At 35.4% G+C, this 22,439-nt stretch overlaps 1 protein-coding gene across 1 annotated transcript in view; it reads right to left on the bottom strand.

The window, feature by feature from the left end:
* FYB1 (FYN binding protein 1) overlaps positions 1 to 22,439 on the bottom strand; it is a 2,052,110-nt gene that overhangs the window by 1,183,262 nt on the left and 846,409 nt on the right. The window lies entirely within an intron of this gene.

The raw sequence follows: 22,439 nt of genomic DNA, 5'->3' as shown, positions 1-22,439 counted from the left end.
ACTGCTAACTAACTTAATACATAAGTAAATGAATGAAAGGATGAAAAGATAAATAAAAAAATAAATAATGAAGTAAGTGAATGAATGAATAATTAAATAATTATTAGCAGATACAAAGACAAGGGGTATTCATAAATGAGCAGTGAAGCATGAAGCACAGCTTAATGTAATCAGCACTTTCTTTGTTCTCTGGCGTGGGGTTAGATATGCATCACAAAATGGTGCTAATGTTTTGACACAATATAATATTTGCATTGGGATAGTCGTAGTTGCTCCTGAAGTTCTGAACCCTGCCATTTTTGCTTACCCTGTTCAGCCAGTAAAGAACATGTCACCTAACCATGATAATACGACAGCTGTTTGAAACAAAACTAGAAACACCATATGCTTTTCAGGCAATGCCAGCATGATAAACCTACCATCATAACGAAACAAGCAAAGTAAAATATGAATGTGTCACTGAACAATGCTAGGAGCCTAAACAAGAAACTTCACTTCCTACAAGCCCTTCTCACCCTGGAAGACATTGACATCTGCGTAGTTACTAAAACATGGCTTAAAAGGGCAGAAAGCACTCTGGCTGTGCAGGGCTATAATGCCTTTCACTCATTTAGACCAGCTATTGTGCAGGAAGGGATAAAAAGTGGTGGTGTCTCAATCTACATCCAGAAGAGACTCACACCAAGGCTGGTAAAACAGCATGATACACAAGACATCAGAAAGGCCCGCACCATATATTACCCAGCTACAGAACTAGAATCACTCAGTATTGCACCCAATACCATTTTCCTAGGTGATCTAAACTAACCAACTATAGAATGGGAAACCTACACCATCACTAGTGCACAAGCACAGAGATTTCTGGACTTGTCAAAACAAACACCCTGGAACAATTAGTCAGAGTGCCTACTAGGTGAAGTAACTTCTTGGGTCTTGTCCTTAGTAATATGGGAGCATCTTGCACCATCTCTTGCATATCTTCATCACTTGTTAGGTCTAAACATAATGCAGTCTCCTTCAAAATAAAGCTGAAACCAGATATCCCTTCCACCCAAGGTAGCTTTACAAATTTCTTTAAGACAAACATTCTACTCATAAGCAATACACTGGCAAGCTTCAAATCCCCACCAAACCCAGTTAACTCCACTGAATATGTAGAAGCGTACACTATCAAACAATACCAGGATGTAAACAGCTGCATAGATGCAACTGTACCCCATAGGAACAAGGCAACCCCCAGAAACAAATCCACATGGTGGAACCATAATATCAACAAGCTTTATAAAAAAGGAAAATAATTTTGACCAAAGTAAGAAGAATAATTCCCAGAATGTTAGAGCCCTTGTCATTGAAATAAACAAATAACTCAGGAACTTAAAAAAAAATCCACCAAGACAAGTTTGAGTCTAAAATAGCTACCCAAGGCAAAGACAATCACAAGGCATTTTTTTTAGTTATGTTTGTAATTTCAAAAGTACAGTGCAGTGATGTGGTGAGCTGTTTGTGAATGATGTTGCCTAAATTGAGGCTGAAGATGTGGTGAACTTACTGGCCAATAAATTCGGCCCTAACTTTACCCTTCTCTCCCCTTCTCAAGATGTAACTGTAACTGGCTCGCCTCCAGCTATGACACAAAACCAAGTCCTAAAGGTGCTATCAAAAGCTAAGATTACTGCATGCATCGACAGCTCCTGACAATATCCCTGGATGCACTTTAAATAACATGAAGCATGATTTTGCCACACCCCTAACAACACTGTTTAGTCTCCACCTCCATACAGGTTTGGTACCAAGTGAATGGAAAACAGCTATAGTCATTCCCCTGCATAAGGACAGACCTTCCACAGACACAGACAATTAGAGACCCATAAATATGATCAGCCTCATATGCAAAGCCATGCAAAAATTAATCACGGAAGTAATCAATCAGGACATAGGGAACATCCAAATACTGGACCTGTCTCAATCTGAATTTGTCACGGGCAGGTCATGCTTACTCACCCTGGTGGAATTTTTTGAAAAGGTACCAAAATAATGGATGAAGGCAAAATGGTACACTCTATATAACTTGAACTGGCCAAAGCTTTTGACACAGTTTCCACTCAGACACAGTAGAAAAGCTAAATAAACTGGGAATAAATTTCTATGTCACCTACTGGATTTCCAAATGGCTCACAATAGGATGCAGATTATCAAAATAGGAGACGTTACCTCCATGGAGAGACCAGTCACCAGTAGAGTCCCCCAAGGTTCTATGCTGGGACCTCTGCTGTTTGAAATTTACTTAACTGAAGTAAAAGCCAGTACCAAAAGGCTCTGGCTGACTATGTTTGCAGATGACTGCAATCCAGTAGCAGTCATTGAATCTCCAAATGATATAGCTGTCCTGCAGGAAGGCTTGTCTCAAACAAATGACTGCTGCCAAAATCATGGACTGAAACTAAATGCCAAAAATTCATTATTGTATCCTTTGGGAAGTCATCGATCCCATGGAGCTACCATATTGACAATACATCCCTAAGAGCTGACCCAAGTGTTCGGGATTTGGGAACTTATTTGGAGAGTGACCTGACTTTTAACCAACATGTGTCTATTATAAGAAAGACCTTTATATATTGCACAGCTTATAAACAAAACAATTGTGTCTAGATCTAATGATGCCATCGTCCCCCTTTACTCTGCCCTTGTTAGATCAGTCATTGACTATAATGTCCCCTTTGGCATGTATCTTTCCTGACACATGCAACAACTGGAACTCTCACAAAGATACCTTTCTAAAAGTTTACAAGGCCTAAACATCATGTCCTACATGGACTGAGTCAAAGCCCTGCCACTATACTCAGTATCCTACAGCATGCTAAGAGGTGACCTGTGTCTTGCATACAAGTTATCCTCCGACCTATTACTTATGGATTTACTGCACATCAGCAAGTCATATAGCATCAGAAATACTCAGTCCAGAGATCTAAACCTCTTCTGCATCATCAAGGAGGGACAGGTATATCTCACACATGATGCCCCTGCTGTGGAACAGACTCTCCAGCCATACAAAACAAAGTTCATCCCTGTCCATATTTAAGCACAACTTAGATATATGAATGGGAAACTGGAAAATTTACCCTAGGACTGCCCCTGTACTACCAATGGATGATGCCACTCCTAAATGCTTTATCTCATGTATGGGTCCCCTCAAATTATTTATGGCATGATTCCAGTTATTCTCATTAGGGGTAGTATATAATTACTGACCATGGGGTGGGTAAGGCTAATTTATAACCAAATGGGATAGGTTATTTTGAGTACAAAAAGGGAAACTGACTAGACTTAAAATGGCTTGCAAGGGCAGCTAGCCTAATACTTACCTATGACCATATGAACCTATCATGTACGTTAACCCTCTTCTAGATATAAGCTGCACCTTCTTTTTCATCAGGTATTTTAATTTTGAGAGATTCAATACTTAAAAAGGCTGTTAGACTGTTAAGAAATTTGAGCACTGAAATAAATATCTGCAGGTTAGGGGTCTTAAAAATGTCAGATGTTCTAGGCATTCTGAAGAGAATGCTCTAGAACATTTGCTCTTTTGATACCATTATTATACACAGAGGCAATAATGATTTTCAGACCAACACATAATATATATAGAAAATGTGATGTGAAGATGTGCTTCAGTGATATTCCCATTTCCCCAAACTTAAATAATTACCAATATAACTGGCTATGCAATGCATGTTTAGGTAGGTTTTATTGGTGCAGACGTTAATCATCGTTTCAAGCTGGGAAGACCTCTTACTTATGTTGTTATGACTAAGGCAAATTCCATCTCAACTAAAAGGGGTTATGATCTTCTCAAACAGTCTGATTAAGGCATCCAGATTTTTTTTAGGTTTACTAGTATACCAGGGTAAAGGAATAACTTCCTTAATAGATCTAGTTACATTAATGCTTGCAGCTTATCAAATAATATTCATGAAGTTCAGACTCTGGCTGTCTAGCAGCAGTATAAAATTATTATTATTATTGAAGCCTGGTGGTGTGAAGACTTTATAATACCAGGGTACAACAAATGTGACTGCTCGTGCACTTTTCATACTGGTGGGGGAATATCAGTTTTTGCTAGCTCTGGACTAATAGTAAGAAGCACATATGCAGGCACGGACTGTGAAATTCAGGTTATTGAAGTAGAAATGATTGTCAAAGACCAAACGCAATGAGAATAATCAGTTGTCATAGAAGTCGCAGATGGAACATAGATTCACTGATTCATAGGAGTTTACAAGGCTAGCAGCCCTAGAGCCTTTACAAGCCTATGCATGTTAATCCCAAGTATCCCCATTTGTTCTTTTTTGGATAGTTCACAGAATTAATATGAACAGAGCAGGTCTCTGATCAATACCAGTTACCCCTGTCCATGACGGACATGGCTGCCACCCCAGTTTTCATTAAGAAGACAAAAGTGCTTATCTTTTACTTGTTTTTATACCATTTCAATATTAAAGCAACCTTTTTATCATGAATTGTGGCTCCAGGTGTACTGTGTCCATACTTTTGGACTAGCTTGGTTTGAAGTTTGTTCTTTGTGGATTACAGTTTGGTACATAGCTGGGTATTTCCTTTTAGACTTTGGACATAGACAAAGAATGCCTTATGATTATCCTTAGCTAGGGATGGGATTTTAGTGTCATAATTTGCTTTAGAAAACTTTAAAAGATTTCTGATTTTCCTGTTTAGGCTTCGGAGGAAACTCTTATTTATTTATTTATTTATTTATTGACATTTGTTGACTGGGAACGTCCATTTGGCACAACAACCCATTTTCAGTGGAGGTCTGGGGAGAAATTCTCCATACAGTCACAGAAATTTCTGCATAACATACAGCTTAAGTTTGATAGTCAAGAAAGTATTTACATAATACAAACTGAAGTAGCTATACAAAGACAAATACATTATGTAGAGGTATACAATACAAGAAAATAAACCCAGTGTGTTAAATTTTTAGTAATTCTGTTTGTATATTCTCATAAGTAAGAATACTGTTTAATCAATTCTGTTTATTCAGTCAGAGAAAAAGAAAGCAAGAGAGATTGGAAAGGAAATTGGATAGGAAATGGCACTCTTGCCCTGTTGTTTAATTCTTCCAAACTTGCTAAGCATATTAAAACTCTTCCACCTTTCGGTAACTAAGACCACATACCTTTTCATTCTGTTATATGTGGTCACTAAAATATCAATACCAAAGCATATTATTTAGACTTTAAAAGAGCATAATTGTCTTCTATAAGTAATGACACAAATAGTACCAATTGTTCAACTATGTGCCGTATGGATGTGTACAATGTCTCGGAGTTAGTAGAACACACTTCTAATGCATGTTTGAGTAAATGTATATACATAAAATTAGAAAGTTCAGTCACAAATCACCTTTATGGTATATATATATATATATATATATATATATATATATATATATATATATATATATATATATATCTGATGACTTAACAGTTATTGATGGGTCAGTTGGGAGACTTTGTCAAGTTATTCATTACTCTAAGTCAAAGTTCAAAGAGCAGTTAGTTAAAGAAAAAGACATTTTTTTAAATACATAAGCCAAATGGTTAAGCAGTTATTTTAAAATGGGGCCATCGACAACAGAAAATAACATTCTAAATGATATGAGTTAAATGGTGCAATTATTTTGAACATATTTTACAAAGATGGTAAATCAGCCCTCTGAGATTGAACATGTGAATTTATATTTTCTAATGTATAGTTATAAATGTGCTAACATTACACAAGATGTAGTCAAATCTTTACTTCTGAAGGTCAAAGCTATCAGTAGTATGCACCTTGGTTTCCTGATTTTTCATCCATGTGGTGCTGTAATTAGCCCACTTTCTGATGTTTTTAAATGCTTATAAGAGCAGGGTATTGTCCCACCATTTTGGAAATTAGCACATATTATCCCAGTTCATGAAGTAGGTGTCATGACAAAATACAAAGCTGTCCCCCAATAAGCCTTCTGCTGATTTTAATAAGTGCTTTGAGAGATGCCTACTTGAGATCCTCTCAAAAAAAAAAAAAAAAAAAAAAAAACGTTATGGTGCACATCTTGATATAAAGCAAACTAGATTTTTTGAGAAGGCACTCAACCCCCTGTCATTTATCAGACTGTATGACCCTGTCAGAAGAGCCATAGATGAGAGTCTGAGTTGTGCTGTTCCTTACCTGGATCCCAATAAAGCATTTGTCAATATTCCACATGCTGTTATTATCAATAAACCTAGTATATTGGATATAAATTCATTTTCAGTGCAATACATTGTGCTTAGGCTTGCATACAGGAAACAAAAGAGTAAGAGTACAATATCAGATTTTTGAGCGGTCATCAACATTATTTGAAGTCCCTCAAGACACAGTTCTTTGACAGATAATATTTAGCATGCTATTTTCTTTTTCTGTATATCTAAAATCCACTGGAACAGCAAGTATGGTAATGACATCATGACTTGGACTGTCATCATCAAACATAGTGACATTATTTCCCTCAGTAGGTATTTACCAGCAGTATGTGACTGGTTAAGTGATCATGGACTGAAGGTTAATCTAGGTAAGTGTAAAGTGATGTCCATAAGTCATGTAGAAACTATTATACCTGTTGTGCCATATAACTTCAGTTTGTCTTCTGTTGACACCTTTGAAGATCTGGGTGTATTAGTAATGTTTTTCAGCTTTTCCTGGTTAGGGGTCCCCACAGCGGAATGCCAGTCCACTTAAGATTGGCACTATATTTTTATTGTGCCAAGGTGCCAGCCCAACACTTAACCTTCAACTAAGGTACATCCATTCATGCACGCACCTACCTGCATGTCTTTAAACATCACTCAACTGCGGGGAGGACATGCAGACTCCACACAGAAGGCGCTCCAGCCGAGGATTGAACCAGAGAACCTCTTGCTGTGAAGTGAAAACACTAACCGCTGCACCACCACCATGGCCACAAAGATCTGGGTGCATTAATAAACAAAAATGTAGACTTTAGACAAAATGTGGAAATGATTAAAAGTTGTGCACTAAGCGTGACAGTTACAGTCTATAGAAATGCATCACTTGTGTCACCCCGTTTCTTAAACAAATGTATGTTGCTTATGTCAGACCTATAATGGAATATAATTCTATTTTTTATATTTTTTAACCTAGAAAAGTGTTCATCTGAAAGAATATACCAAGTGAATACCATCTTACAAAGATTTGCCTTACACTGTTAGAGTGAAAGTTTTGGGACTATATTCTATAGCCTACTATTAGAGAAGGGGTGGCTTGTGTCTGTTTTAAGACATTACATGCTAAGAAATCATGCATGCTGCTACACTTGCGTCTTACTGCTACCAATATATCATTGTGTAATGATAACCTTTTACTTGTGCTGGATAGGCTCTAATATACAAAGAGGAGCAGGTATATTTCAAAATCACTTGAAAAATGTTGGAACAAATTACCATTATACATAAGGAGCTTTGATCCCCTTAAGGGTGCACTAAGTGCAAGAATCTGTCTTTTTCCTAAATGACTTGGGGTCTGTCTTCCACTGGCCCTGAGGCTCAGACACAGCAGTACAAAGTATGAAACTATGGAATCTTGCAGAGCGCAGGGTCTTAAAAAGACAAATAGTGAGAACTTATTTCTTTCTGGTTCTAGACATTCCAACTAGGCTTTTTTGTTGCAGAATAATATACTTGCAGCCACTGTTGCAATGTATTGTAATGCTGCAGGAAGGGATGTGCACAAAACTTTAACAGATCATGAGCATCAGTCACATTGTTTTCAAGTACAACTCAGGCTGTGAACACATGACTGGCACAGTCATAAATGATCTTACAAGACTAAACTGCATGTAGAGTTATTACCAATATTGTTATGCACCCCACATATTCTAAACCCAGACTGCATTACATATGCTTGCACATATGCTGGTTCAAATACTGGTAATACATTACCACCAGGACCTTCCAGCCTAGAGGTTTTTAGTGAAATATTCTTTTTTTCCTTGCCAGCAAATGATTAATAACAACAAAATATTTAATTGAACTACAAACTGTGCCATATCAACTGTATAGTAATATGGGTAATCATTCAAGGAAAGTAATACTTTTGTTGTGAGATTACAGAAACTGGAAGTAAAATCTGTTGCTGGCTTTTCTGGTAAAAAAAATTATAACTTGTTCTAATCCATGAAACCAAGTTGCTAGAATGATCACTTCATTTTGTAGTTAGTTGTGAGATTATTAGAGTTATGGACATGCTATTCTCATTTATTGCAGATGTCTAGCTGCCCTCTGCCATCCATTACACTTTTGTAAACTACATGACTACAAAGGTAATGCTTTCTTACAATGGATATTCATATGGGTTTAAGAATTAATCATTTTCTTGAATGTTACTACTTATTTGTGGATAATAAATAAGATTTTTCAGTTTGAATAACATCCTGAGAAGGCAAAAGGCAAATATGATAGGACCTACAAACATTTTTCTGTGTTTATGTTTTATTCCTTTATTTTTTACCTCTTTTGTGCTGGGAGGTTATTGTAACAATAGCTTTGAGTATAGCAATTTCAGGAATTGAACATTAGCATCTCACAATAAATAATGCGGGTCAGTACAATTATCAGCATGTTTTGGCAGCCGCATATATTTTTATATTAATTTCAAAAGACTTCATGGTGAAACAAAGTGAACAAAGTGGTATAATCCTGTAATGGCTACAATTAAACTCAGGGTTTAGCCATATCCCTTTTTGATGGATACTTGCACACACAGTTGTGGTCTTATTACAATAATTTTGAGATCAACATTATTTTGGCAAAGATTGCCAAAGTTATTAATTTACAAAATGGCCTCATAATAGAGACAGAGATTAAAAAAAAAATGAAAATTATCCTACACCCTTGATAAGTATGCACATTATTATGGTAGCAGTAGAAACTAAACTGTTGGAATGTGCTACTCAGTCATTAAGTTATGAGCACCTGCCGATAATCAATAATGAACTTTCCCATTCCTGACTGGTGACAGGCTGGACAACACTTGTTTGGAGGTCAGAGTTAAAGAAGAGTTAAATATGAGAGAAAAAAAAAAGAATTTACAATGGAAAAGTAAAGTTGTTTTTTTGTTTTATAAAAAGTAATTTGTCATATTTAAAGTGTTTAATTATGGCACCACATACTGAAAAGTCAACACTGCAATTAAGACATCTTTCAAATGCTAAGATAAGAGTTCACCCTGAATGTGGCCTGCCTTTCAAATGCTGTATACCTGCATGATACAAGTTACCACACACGCCTAGCAGTACAGAAGTGAAGTGGCAAACATCATAACCGGTGCTGTAGGTGTGAAGGAGTGTGAAGGAGTAAAGGTCACATCTCACTACAGCAAAATTATATTTCCAAAGAAAATGACCTATTAAATTATTTGACATTTGTTAACTGGGTTACTCCAACTGGGCCAGTAGCCCTTTTTCAGCAGAGACCAGTAGGGAAAAGCTCCTTAACAGTAATGGTATTAAACATTGTATGTAGGATTATTCATAGGCTAAGATACATAAAAATTGACAATATGCAATCAGAAAATAGATACGAATAGTCACTGTACAGAGGCTAATACATAACAAGACCTACACTTGACAATATAGCCTAAGAAAAATACAATTTACAATGTGTGTATTAATGAGTAGAGTCAACATTATAGTAGAACTACAATGCACAAACAGATGAGAAACAAGTTCATAGGGGTCAAAGTTGCATACTGTGAGACTGGGACAAATATACAAGATGTTAGTACCATAATATAGGTAGAGTAGGGTAGATACTATGTAGAATTATTACAAGAGCAAGTCAAAGTTGAATGGAGGATATCCTTAACTGTAGTTTTGTAGGCAATTGGGTTAGAGATTTGTCTAATACTGAGAGGGAGCTTATTCCAAGCGTTGGCCACAGAGTAGCTGTAGAGGAGTTTACCAATGCTTTTATGGGGCATATACACTTGTAGAAGGTGTTGGGAACTGCAGAGAGTGTGGTTGGGAGTGTGAGGCTGGATGAGGTTGGGTAGAGAAGGGCAGGTGGTGGGATCATAAATTATGGAATGGGCCATGAGAAATTGGGGGCAATAGGATTTGATGATGGAGTTCCAATCACTGCAGACTTTTCAAGGTTAGGCAGTGGTGAGAGCAGTAGGGTTGGTGTGTGGTGGATCTTGCAATTTTGTTATAGGTGAGTTCCAGTTTAGATAGAAGGTTAGCTTGGATGCAGGTGAGGATGGAGGTAGCATAGAGTAGACTTGGGAGTAGAAAAGCCTGTGCAAGAGATAATCTAGAGGGATTGGTAAGGAATTTATTATGCCTGTATAACATACCTAGTTTTTGATGTGTTTTTTTGACACATTGCTCAGTATGGAGGTCAAATTTTAGGTGGTCATTGACAATAATACCTAATAGTTTCATGTGAGATTCTACAGAGATGATTGTGTTATTTAGGGAGAAGACAGTAAAGGTAGCTTTAAGGTGTTGGAGAGATTTAAGAAGAAATAATAGAAGTTTGGTTTTCTTTGGGTTAAGTAGTAGTTGACTGGAGATGAGCCTTTTTTCAACAGACTGCAGAGATTCTTGAGTGATAGTTTGGAGATGAGTAATATTGTCAGAGGTGGAGATGATTGTACAGTCGTTGGCATATTGTATTACAGAGGAGAGTGGGTAGGACGAGTATAGGTCATTAGTAAAGATATTGAATAATAGGGGTCCAAGGATGGAGCCTTGAGGTACCCCAGTTTGGACAGATAGGAAAGGAGAGAGGTTGGATTGCCATTTAACAGCCTGGAGTCTGTTAGCGAGATAACTAGAGAACCAAGACAAAACAGATTCTGAGAGGTTAAGGGTGGAAAGTTTGGATAGAAGCAGATGGTGAGAGACAGTTTCGAAGGCTTTGGAGAGGTTGAGGAACAGCCAGGAGATTCATTTGTTGTCACGGGAGATTGCAATGAAATTTGTGAAAGATATAAGAGCAGAGACTGTACTGTGCTTTGGGTGGAAGACATGCTGCATGAGAGTAAGGCAGTTTTCTTGCAAGAGGTAGTGGAGAAGCTGTTTATGAACACATTTTTCTAGAATGTTTGACAGAGGAGACAGAATGGCAATAGGTCTGAAATTAGAGGGGCCAGTTGAGTTGCCTCTTTTGTGTAAGGGTATGACATAGGATTTCTTCCAGATACCAGGAATAGTGTTTTTCTTAATTGACCTGTTGATTAAGGTGGAGATGGGATAGGCAATAGCACTGGCAGCAAGCTTTAGGAAATGTGGAGGTGGGTTATCAGCAGATGGAGAGCATGTTTTCAGTTTGCTAAGAAGTGACTTGATATAAGATGTGGGGATTGGTTTAAGAGAGAAAGGGGTTGTGTGGGTGACTGGGAGGAGAGTGGAATGGGTAGTGGTGCTATCTTTGGTTAAGTTATGAATGGAGTCAATGAAGAAGGTATTAAGTAAGGTGTCTGTATCAGTGGGAGAGTTATTGGGTATGGATTTTGTGTTGAAGGGCTCCCAGGATGCAGAAGCTGATTTACTGATTGCCAGAATTTTTGGGGATTGGAATGGGGGATGTTTAGTGGTTTTGAAAGTATTTTTTTTATCTAGAGTGACTTTAGTTTTGGTTAAGTTATGGAGTTCTCTGTAATATTGCTGGTCGGTATAGTTTTTGGTCTTTTTCCATTTTTTTTCATGCACTATCGCTTTTATTCATATGTTTATGGGTGGTTTATGTTATCCAGGGGGCATAGTGGGTTTTGGTTTGTATTTTCCTGGTGGAGGCTTGGCTATTGAGAGTGGTTAAGAAATTGTTGTTAAAGGTCTGGATAGCTTCTTCCAGGGGAAGGTCCTGGAGGAAGGACCAGTTAATCATGGAGAGAGAGTGGTTGAAAGTGTCTGGATTAAAGTTAGAGAGGTTGCAGTGTTCTTTGTACTGTTGGGTTTTGTGTAGTTGGGGTGTGTGCCTTATTGTAGAGATGGGATGGTGGTCACTTAGACTGTCAGGTAAGGTTAAGGAGTTGTGATAGGAGCTGGGGCTAGAGATGAGGATCTAGTCTAGTGTGGAGCCATGATTGGTTTGTTTATTGATGCGAGTAGGAGTCATAATTAGTTGGGTGATGCCGTAGAGGTAGATAGAGGTGTTTGGGGAATCAGGGCCATTCTAGTCAATATTAGCATTGTCATTTCATAAGAGATAGTCTTAGAAATCCAGGAGAGAAAGTGGTCTAGGATAAGGATGTTTTTTCCCTGGGGGGGATGTAGATGGAGGCAATGGCAAATTTTTTGTGATTGCTCAGGTTATAGGAGACAATGAGTACTTATACAGGATGGATATTTGGGAGTGTTATTGATAGTGGCTGGAGGGATAGCTGATTAGAGAACAGAATAGCCATGCCACCACCTTTTTTGTTCTGTCTTGTCGAATTATATTGTAGCCTTGGGTGAGAAATTCAGAGTTGGTTATATGTGGCTTAAGCCATGTTTCAGAGAGGGAGAAAATGTCAGGGTTGTGTGGGAATAGCCAGTCATGAAGTGGCAAAATTTTGTTCTTGATACTTTGTATATTCATCGATATAATTGATAAGATTTTGGTGGAAGGGTATGGGAAGGTTTATGGTGTAGTATTGGGGGGTGGGGTATTGGTGGTTTGGGGGATCTGAGAGGGGTGGAGAGTTTGTTTGGGACCAGGGTTAGGGTGAATGTCACCAGACAATAAAATATGTACAGTGGCTAGTTTGTTAAAGATAGATTGTGGGTATGGGGGGGGGGATTTTTGTTTAGTTTTGAGAGGGGTTTGGGGAAATTGGAAAATTCTGAATCTATGCAGGATAATGTCAGAGAGAGGAAAGATGGAGGAGAATATTAAGTAGAAATGTGTAAAAGAGTGAGTGAGTAGGGAATGGGATGATGTAGGTGAGTTATAGCTGTGTGGAAAGGTACTATTTTATGAGATGAGATAGGAGGTAAGGATGAGGGAGGGTATGAGAAGTAAGATGGAGGTAAGTATAAAGCATTTGGGGAGAAATATTTTGAGAATGTGACTGGCAGAAAAACAATAGATAAAGAAAAATAGAACTGTCAGATTAAATACAGACAGTGGGGAGAGGAGAGTAGGTGGAGAGTATTTAGAGTAAATGGACTGGAATAAGGGTCACTGTTAATTGGATGAAGTGGGAGGAAGTTGGGTGGGATAAAGGGGTGTGGTCAGAGGGGATAGAGTATATCAGTAATGAGAGTGTGTGGTGGGTGGGAATGGGGGTAGGGTACGAGAGTGGAGTGTGCCTGAGCAGAGCGAGGGCGAACAGAGCAGGTTGAACCCAGATATTCAGAATGTAATTGTGCTGAAAAGCAAAAAAAAAAAAAAAACAATCAGGAAAGCTACAGGTGAGCGTTGTATCTACTCTGGTTTCATGCAATTTAGTTGGGATGCACGTGTTCTGTGTTAGGGGCTGTAAGCAATGGGTACAACAAGAATAAATGGCAAGAAGAAAAGAAATAGAATAAAGATAAAAATATAAATTATATAAAGCTAGGGAGAAAGGTGGTAGGTGGTCCAAAATTGTCAGGCTGCAGTTTGAGGCAGTTTCTGTTGCGTTAGGACCAAAAAAGGATAAGAAGGGTTGGGTGAAGTAGGAAAATGTTGTTGGTGATTGGGGGGGGGGCGCGTAGTACGCACACCACTTAACAGTCTATGGTTATTTTAAAAAGTCTAAAAACAATAGATAGTTTAGCTGGAGGACATACTTTATTGAGTGAATGGTTTGCGGTAATGACGGTGGAGATTATTGGAGCACTTTGGCTAGTTGCAGGGGATAGCCCATTTTAGTAGGATAGGAACTGAAATATACCAGAGAGAAATACACACAAATGAGGAGAGCAGATTAAGGTATAGATGCATACAATTGAGTTATCTACTAGAGGTTACTGCTTTCTAAAACAAGGACATATAGAAACATTCATTCTACAGGAGTTCAAATGTTATACATCAGAGCATGAGGCCACTGAAGAGCACAATAGATATTACCAACAGTGGTGCAGTTCATTGGCCTCCTTAGACAAGGTTTACCATGATCTTTTAGCAGGAATAAAACAAACACCATGGCAGCAATAGAAACACAGTGTTGTCCCTTTAGTCCCTAGGTTCTTTTAAGGTGTGGCTAAATATTACACACAGAGGCCTATGTCAAACAGCCAGTACATTTATATAACATGTAGTCACTGAGAAGCAATAAAACACACGTGACCAATTTAAACATGTGCTTCAACTTATTAGCGTATACTCAGTTGGTGTCCCAAAAACAACTTATAAAATATTCTCTGGCTACTTGCAAACAACATGTGATACACTTGCAACCTAAGAGAAATGAAAGCCAGCAAAATACATATTCAGTGATGGTCACAGTTGGTGCTGTTAAGCCCTGATAAAAATATTATGCAGCAAAAGCCAATTGTGCAAGGATTGCCAGGCTCCCTACACTATAAAACCAGCATGGAGCGAAGAATATACATACAAGTTCAGTAGTAAAGGTAACAGTGCAAAACAAATATGAAATTATACACTGACGTGGTGAGCACACTGCAGATGGATAGGGGAGGACAGTTGGTGCAGACCTAACTAGTAATTTAAAATGGTGCCTACAGAGCTACTGGGATAAGTAGAAACATGCAAAACCCAATAATGCTGGGTTAAGGCATGAGAACTCTGATCTTCAGAGTGTAATTGCACTGAAAAGTCAAAAAAAAAAAAAACAATCAGGACTGCTACAGGTGAGTGTTACATCCACTCTGATTTTGTGCAATTTAGTTGGGAAGCACATGTCCTGTGTTAGGCGCTGTAAGCAGTGGGTGCAACCAGAATAAATGGCAAGCAGAATGTTGACCTCATTGTGTTTTCCGGAAATTTACCATCTACTGAAACCATAGCTCTGACTTCTGAAAATCTGAAGCATTGCTGTAAGTAGAATGTGAGGGTGGGCATGTTCTCTTAACATTATAGCATGTACCAGCAGATGGGGCATGTACATGAGGGAATGATACAAGAAGGGAACTGCATAGGGCTGCCATGGAGTCCCTTTAAAAAAAAAAAAAAACTTTTTATTGGAATTTACATCAATGAAAATGTAAGATAGAAGAGTTACAATATATAACACTCAATAAATGAAAAACAAAACAAAACAACAAACATGAACAGAACTATATAAAGAGCCCATAACAAAAATTCACATTGAACAAAACCATTAATACTTTTCTAATAAGTCTTTAAGTTTTTGCCAAGATAAACATTTATGTATGATATTCTTTGTTCTATTATATATAGTTTGTAATTTGTTGTTACATACATTTTTGCTATGCAGATGAATTAATTAAAATCGAGGATATTTTTGCTTTTCCAGTTCATTGTGTTGATGTTTGTAGCAACAGCCAGAAATTACCAAAGGAGCGGCACTTATGTTTTTGAAATAACATCTGGAATTGGGACACTGAATAAAATCAAAGAATTCATAATGCTACAGTTATCTGTCCATAATGCCCTAAAAAAATTTCTAAATTCTTCCCAAAATTGTACAACCACCTTACAGCCAATTTGCATCTAAAAGCTCTTCATACCTGCAACATTTTATTTCTTCTTTCCGATGCAATGCAATTTTATGTGGTGTTAAAAACTTCTATGTAAATATTTCCATGTAAAAATTCTCCAGTAAAGTGATGAGGTGGTATTTATAGATTTCAAAGACTTTTTTTATTATCTTCTGAGAATATTTCATTGCTGATTTTTGTTGAATACTCCTAATAAGATGAATCAAAATTAAAACTTCAGCTCTTAAAATCTTATAAATTATTGATAAATAAGACTTATTTTTGATCCAAAAACTATTAATACTAAAGAAAAATTCTAATATTTTGGCAAGGGTTTTGTATTAATATTTAATACCATTTGCATTTTATTGGTAATAAAGTCCTTGAAAATTGTATACTTAATCAATTGTTTTTATTTATAGTGTATCTAGCTAAAAGATAATCAGCCTTATGTAATTTATTTCCATCTAAGAACTGATACCAACATTTTCAATCACTTTCATTAAGGTTTAGCATTTTACTTAAAATATTCCAAGGAACCATTAGTGCAGGCTATAGGAAACATCAAAGATAATAAATGCTTAACCAAATAATTGCTATCCATCACTTTCCTAAACATAGTTTAAATATTGTTAACACAAGGGGTGTATATAGAAAAATTTCTGGCATTCATGCAAACGTCTTTTACAACACAATATATTTTATTGACATCCAAAGAAAAATTAGCAAATGTCTCACATTCAATGCTTGATGTTAAAATTGTTTCATGTAATGATTTCCAATTTGAAGTATAAGAAGTGTTTAGCCAATGGCTCACGATATTAATAAAAGCCAATTTGGCATATAATTCAATGTTAGGGAATCCAACCCCATTTTCTTTCAACTTTTTATATGTCAATCTAAAGCTATTCTAGGTTTTTGAGGATACCATAAAATTTTAATAAAACTTGAGTTTAGCTGTTTACAGGTTGTTTTTTATGCAGGAGTAGAATCAATGACTGTATATGAAATAGGATTTTGGTAAAATAATATTTTTTATCAATGTAAGCTTATCATTCATAGTAAAAAAATGTTGTTCCAGTTATCAGTAAGTTTTAATATTGTGTTAATTAAAGTTTTGTAATTTGTAGATATGGTATATTTCCAAGTAGATTTTATGATGACTCCCAAATATTTAAGTTGTTTGTTCTCCCATCTAAATTATGTATACTGTTTTTAAAAAAAAAAATTTATTTATTAATAAAGTTTCTATTTTTATCTTGATTAAAATTTTAAGCAGATATATTTTCAAAGTACTTTATTGACTCAAGAATATGCTCTAATGAAAATTCAGTGTCACCACTTGTTAATAAAATGCTATCAGCAAATAATCAGATTTTAGACTATAATTATATTTTTAAGGAAAACCCCTTTATCGTTGTGTTAGCTCTAATAAATATAGTGAAGGGCTGAATTGATAGAGCAAAGAATAAATTAGATAAAGGGCATCCTTGTTCTGTTCTTAGTAATTCGAATGACCTAGATAAAATGGACCACTTTTAACAAAGGATAATGTATATAACTTCATTATTAGGTCTATAAAATCTAAAGAAAATTTGTATTCTTTATGTATCTTGTATACATATGACCAGTTGATCAAATAAAAAGCTTTATCTAGATCTAAGCTTATGATTAAAAGTTCTTTCTTACTTTTATTTGCAACATCTATTAAGGACAAAAGTGCAATGATGTTATCTTGTACTTTCCTGTTTAAAATAAAACCAGGTGGATCATCTTTAATTAAATTAAATATCACATTATTTAGTCTTTTTGCCAATATGGACATAAAATTTTATAATCAACATTTAAAAGAGAAATAGGATGCTATGAAGAGCACATCCTTGAATCTTTTCCTTGTTTCAAAATAGGAGATATTAATTAGAATTTCCAAGAGAGAAGAACATTCAACTAATTTTTAACATCTTCAAATGCATTTAGTAAAATCTTTAAAATATTGTCTGGAATTAATTTATATATTTCTGGAATTATGCCATCTGGCCCTGGGGCTTTGTTATTTTTAAAATTTTAATTTGTTTTTTTCATATTTTGTTCCTTTGTTAATTTGTGTTTTATACTGTTCTTTCAAAAGCTATCTGTTAGATCACCATTTTCTAGTGTTGATTTACTATTATTAATTAATTCCTACTGATTTTGAAAAGATTCCAAAATGTCTTTTATATCAGTTACTTTTATATGAGCATTATTAAGTTTATATGTAATCTCATTACTATGATTTATATTATTTAATATTTTAGCTCTAATAACTGGTCTATGTAAATTATGTATAATATTTCTTATTAATTTCAAGTACTACCAAACCCATCATACTATTTTTATCAGAGTAATTATCTATTACTTTAGACATAGTGGATGACTTCTTCCAAATTATAAGAATGCCTCTCTTTTTGGAACTATAACATCAATCAGCTAGAATTTAGTAATCCTTAAATAACTTATTTACATCTTTTTTAAACAAGTGTGTTTCTTGTAAAAAGACTATATGAGCTTTATTAATTTTAATATATTTAAGTAAACTACCTCTCTTCATGAGATTATTAAGACCATTGACATTCATTGAGAGACATTTATACATTAACATATTAAACATAAAACATTTCTAAAATAATTAAGATATGATTTTGTATAAGAAAAATTATAATTGCTATTGACATATTTTGTTATGGACAAAAATCACAGACTTAAAAATTAACAACTTGATTATAATGATATTTACATTTTCTAGCATGGAGTAAAATATTCCTGGTTTGACAAAGTAATCATACAACTGTAAACAAATCGCTAGTAATGTCAGCTCCAACTGGAAATTTTACAATGTAATGCAGTAAACACTAGGAATGTCTGCTGTTAATCCACTGCCAAAATAGACTGCCAAAATACCGGTAACACCACAAAATGCTTTATTCCACAAACAAATAGACGTTAAACGCTGCCAGCGTTTTTCATTCTAAGTAGTATCAGAACTTCCTCAGACAACAGCCAGATAGTTACTCACAGTTTTTATACATATTCTAAATAATTAAAACAATTAATTTTAATTGATTAAATAATGCATCTGCTTTTGCTCCAACTCTTAAAGCAAAATTACACATGTATACCATGCCAATAGTATGCATAACACTGTGACCATAAGGGAAACTTGTTAAAAATGTATAAAAGAAAAATAGTAGCTACTATAAACACCCTATTAACTACAACCTTAATAGTTTTTATAACAATTTAAAAACATACTTATTTTTCTAATATAAACTAACTTAAAAATAAACAATAATACTAATGTAATAAACAATTCTAAAAAATTCTAAAATGGGTTTAAAATAGAGGGACAATTCAACCAGTAAGTGGCTAAGAATCATATCAGTTTACCTCACCAAATTTTTAATTTTTAAAATACATGCTATTGAGCAAAATTCATTTATGCCTGGTTCTCTATTAGCTGCCATTAGCTCTTTTTTCTCCAGCTCCAATTTTAAGTAATGGTCATTTACAAACCTATGGTCATCTTGGAATGTATTAATTCGGTCTATGCCATAAAGTTGAAAGAATGATTAGGGTTATTAACACAATACCTAGCCAGGGCATTCTCATTTTTACCCTTGGCAATTGCGTACAAATGTTCATACATCCTGCCTTTAGAGTTGCAGGAGTATGATTCTTTAACAACATACCTAGTTGTCCTAATTATGAAATGGTCTGATGTCATTATGGATTAAGGTTTAAGGTTGTTGCAACATTCTTGTCTATTGATAAATAGAACCAATATTTTCTAACTGTTTTAACTATTTCTGTGGCCTCTGGGCAATAAGTGATGGTAAATGCTGTTGCAAAGTTCCCATCATTACAAACATTTTTTTACCATAGTATGGTCTATATTCTCAGTTATTCCAAACCCAGAGTCCTCAGCAGTGTAAAAGAGATCATTACTTACTATATACCCTCATACTTCCATTACCAGACAATATTGGTAAGTAATTTTCTCCAACACTTCCTGAAAAATGTTATCTAAAAAGGAGGCAGGGTACCCTCTCCTCAAAAACATTAGGTGTAAAAATCCACATTCTTCCTCAAAGTCTTCTTTCAAAGTAACCATTCTCTTCTGGTGAAGGGGTGCATACTAGTGAAGTGTAAAAGCTGTTAGAGTATGTAGCCTTTCTAAAGATTTATAGAATCCTCTGTTTTTACTTAACTCAACGTCCAAGAAATTGATAGAATTTTCCTGGAAGTTTTGAGTAAACTTTAAAAAGGATGTTGTTGAGTTAAAGAAATTTACAAGAAGATCAGCTTCTTCACTATTACCTTTAAATAAGATAAAAATGTCATCCAAAAACCTTGTATAGGTAATAAACTGATTACACCAATGGCTATTAAACACGTAGTTGTTTTCCCAATGTGCTAACACCAGATTCAAAGCTTGATCCAACTGGTGAACCCATTGCCACTCCTATTTTTTGAACAAAAATGTTATTTTCAAAGGTTACAAAATTGTTTTTCAGAATGATGTCAAGTAGCTGTTCAACTAGATTACATTCATTATCACTAGCCCCTTTAGTTCTAATAAGTTCTACTACCCATTCAACTCCCAAGTCATGTGGAATACAAGAATATAAGTCAATGACATCCACTGTTAAGAAGTTACTTGTATCATCATATGGAATAGACTGCATATTTTGCAAGAAGGACCATGAGTCCTTCAAAATCTGGTTTTCCATAGTGACAAATTTCTTTAAAATTTTGATCCACTAGTTTTGCACAGGGGTATGTGATTGATTGACCATCCACTAATGCCCGAATGGTGGGTTTAAGACATTTTTATGCAATTTTGGGATCCCAAAAATTTTTGGGATAACATAGTCAAGTGTATGTTGTTGTTCCAAGGTATAATATTTGGGAACAAGTCACTAATATAAACAATGTTGATCCTCGGTGAGCTAAATATTCAGTTCATTTACTCTCGGTGTTGTAAGTACTACTGGCCAAAGGGCCATCATAATGTTAGTATAATCCTCATTGTGCATAACTAGGTAAATTTCTAAGGAGGGTCAACAGGGTTTTTTCTTCATCAGAGATGTTAGACTTAAGTTTGTTTTTAGATGAACGTTTCAAAATGTCTCTAAATTCATTTTCACAAAGATATTCAAACATACTTATAGTACTGTTCTGTGGAGGATTGAAGGAACTTGCTATTCTTAGCTCACTACTATTGTATGATGAGTTCCCAAACAATACATTCAAATTCAATTAGCAAACAGTTCTACCAGTACATGGTCAATCACACATTCTGTAAAGTTGTAAATGAAAAAGTCCCCTTCATTATTATGAAGCGTTTCAAACAGTCTTAGTCTGGATACTTGAAACCCTGTGTTCTGCTTTTGATTCTGATTTTGATTTAATGAACTGATTGAGATCTACAATAAACAAGGGCTGGAAATTTTTAATTAATTTTAAGCTGTTTATTCGCAAATTGAATTTGAATGTATTGTTTGGGAACTCATCATACAATAGTAGTGAGCTAAGAATAGCAAGTTCCTTCAATCCTCCACAGAACAGTACTATAGGTATGTTTGAATATCTTTGTGAAAATGAATTTAGAGACATTTTGAAACGTTCATCTAAAAACAAACTTAAGTCTAACATCTCTGATGAAGAAAAAACCCTGTTGACCCTCCTTAGAAATTTACCTCTGAGGCTTATGAAGCCAGATAAAGGTGGGGGACTGGTAGTTATGCACAATGAGGATTATACTAACATTATGATGGCCCTTTTGGCCAGTAGTACTTACACACCGGTGAGTAGAAATGAACTGAATTTAGCTCACCGTAGGATCAACATGTTTATTAGTGACTTGTTCCCAGATGGTATTATAACCTTGGAACAACATACATACTTGACTATGTTGGCCCCACGGATCCCAAAAATTTTTGGGATCCCAAAATTGCATAAAAATGTCTTAAACCCACCATTCAGGGCATTAGTGGATGCACGTCAATCAATCACATACCCCTGTGCAAAACTAGTGGACAAAATTTTAAAGAAATTTGTCACTATGGAAAACCAGATTTTGAAGGACTCATGGTCCTTCTTGCAAAATATGCAGTCCATTCCATATGATGATACAAGTAACTTCTTAACAGTGGATGTCATTGACTTATATTCTTGTATTCCACATGACTTGGGAGTTGAATGGGTAGTAGAACTTATTAGAACTAAAGGGGCTAGTGATAATGAATGTAATCTAGTTGAACAGCTACTTGACATCATTCTGAAAAACAATTTTGTAACCTTTGAAAATAACATTTTTGTTCAAAAAATAGGAGTGGCAATGGGTTCACCAGTTGGATCAAGCTTTGCGAATCTGGTGTTAGCACATTGGGAAAACAACTACGTGTTTAATAGCCATTGGTATAATCAGTTTATTACCTATAAAAGGTTTTTGGATGACATTTTTATCTTATTTAAAGGTAATAGTGAAGAAGCTGATCTTCTTGTAAATTTCTTTAAAGTTTTTTTTTAAGTTTGTTGGTTACATTTATTTTTCTATATATTAGTATTGTATATAATATGTATATAATGCATATAATGTTATTTATTAGAAAGAAGTTTTTATGTATTTAATTACAGGCCAGTTTCTGCTTGATTGTTATATGAATTGGTATACACCAGCATTGCTGTTTTATATTGTTATCCACCATGCCTGATGTTGTTTTTAACAAAGATTTCTTAGTATATTAGGGGC

This window comes from Protopterus annectens, chromosome 1.part0 (genome assembly GCF_019279795.1).
Source record: "Protopterus annectens isolate FY-2018-M chromosome 1.part0, PAN1.0, whole genome shotgun sequence".
In the NCBI taxonomy this organism is placed as follows: Eukaryota; Metazoa; Chordata; order Ceratodontiformes; family Protopteridae; genus Protopterus; species Protopterus annectens.
This window is presented reverse-complemented; position numbering and strand designations above follow the sequence as displayed.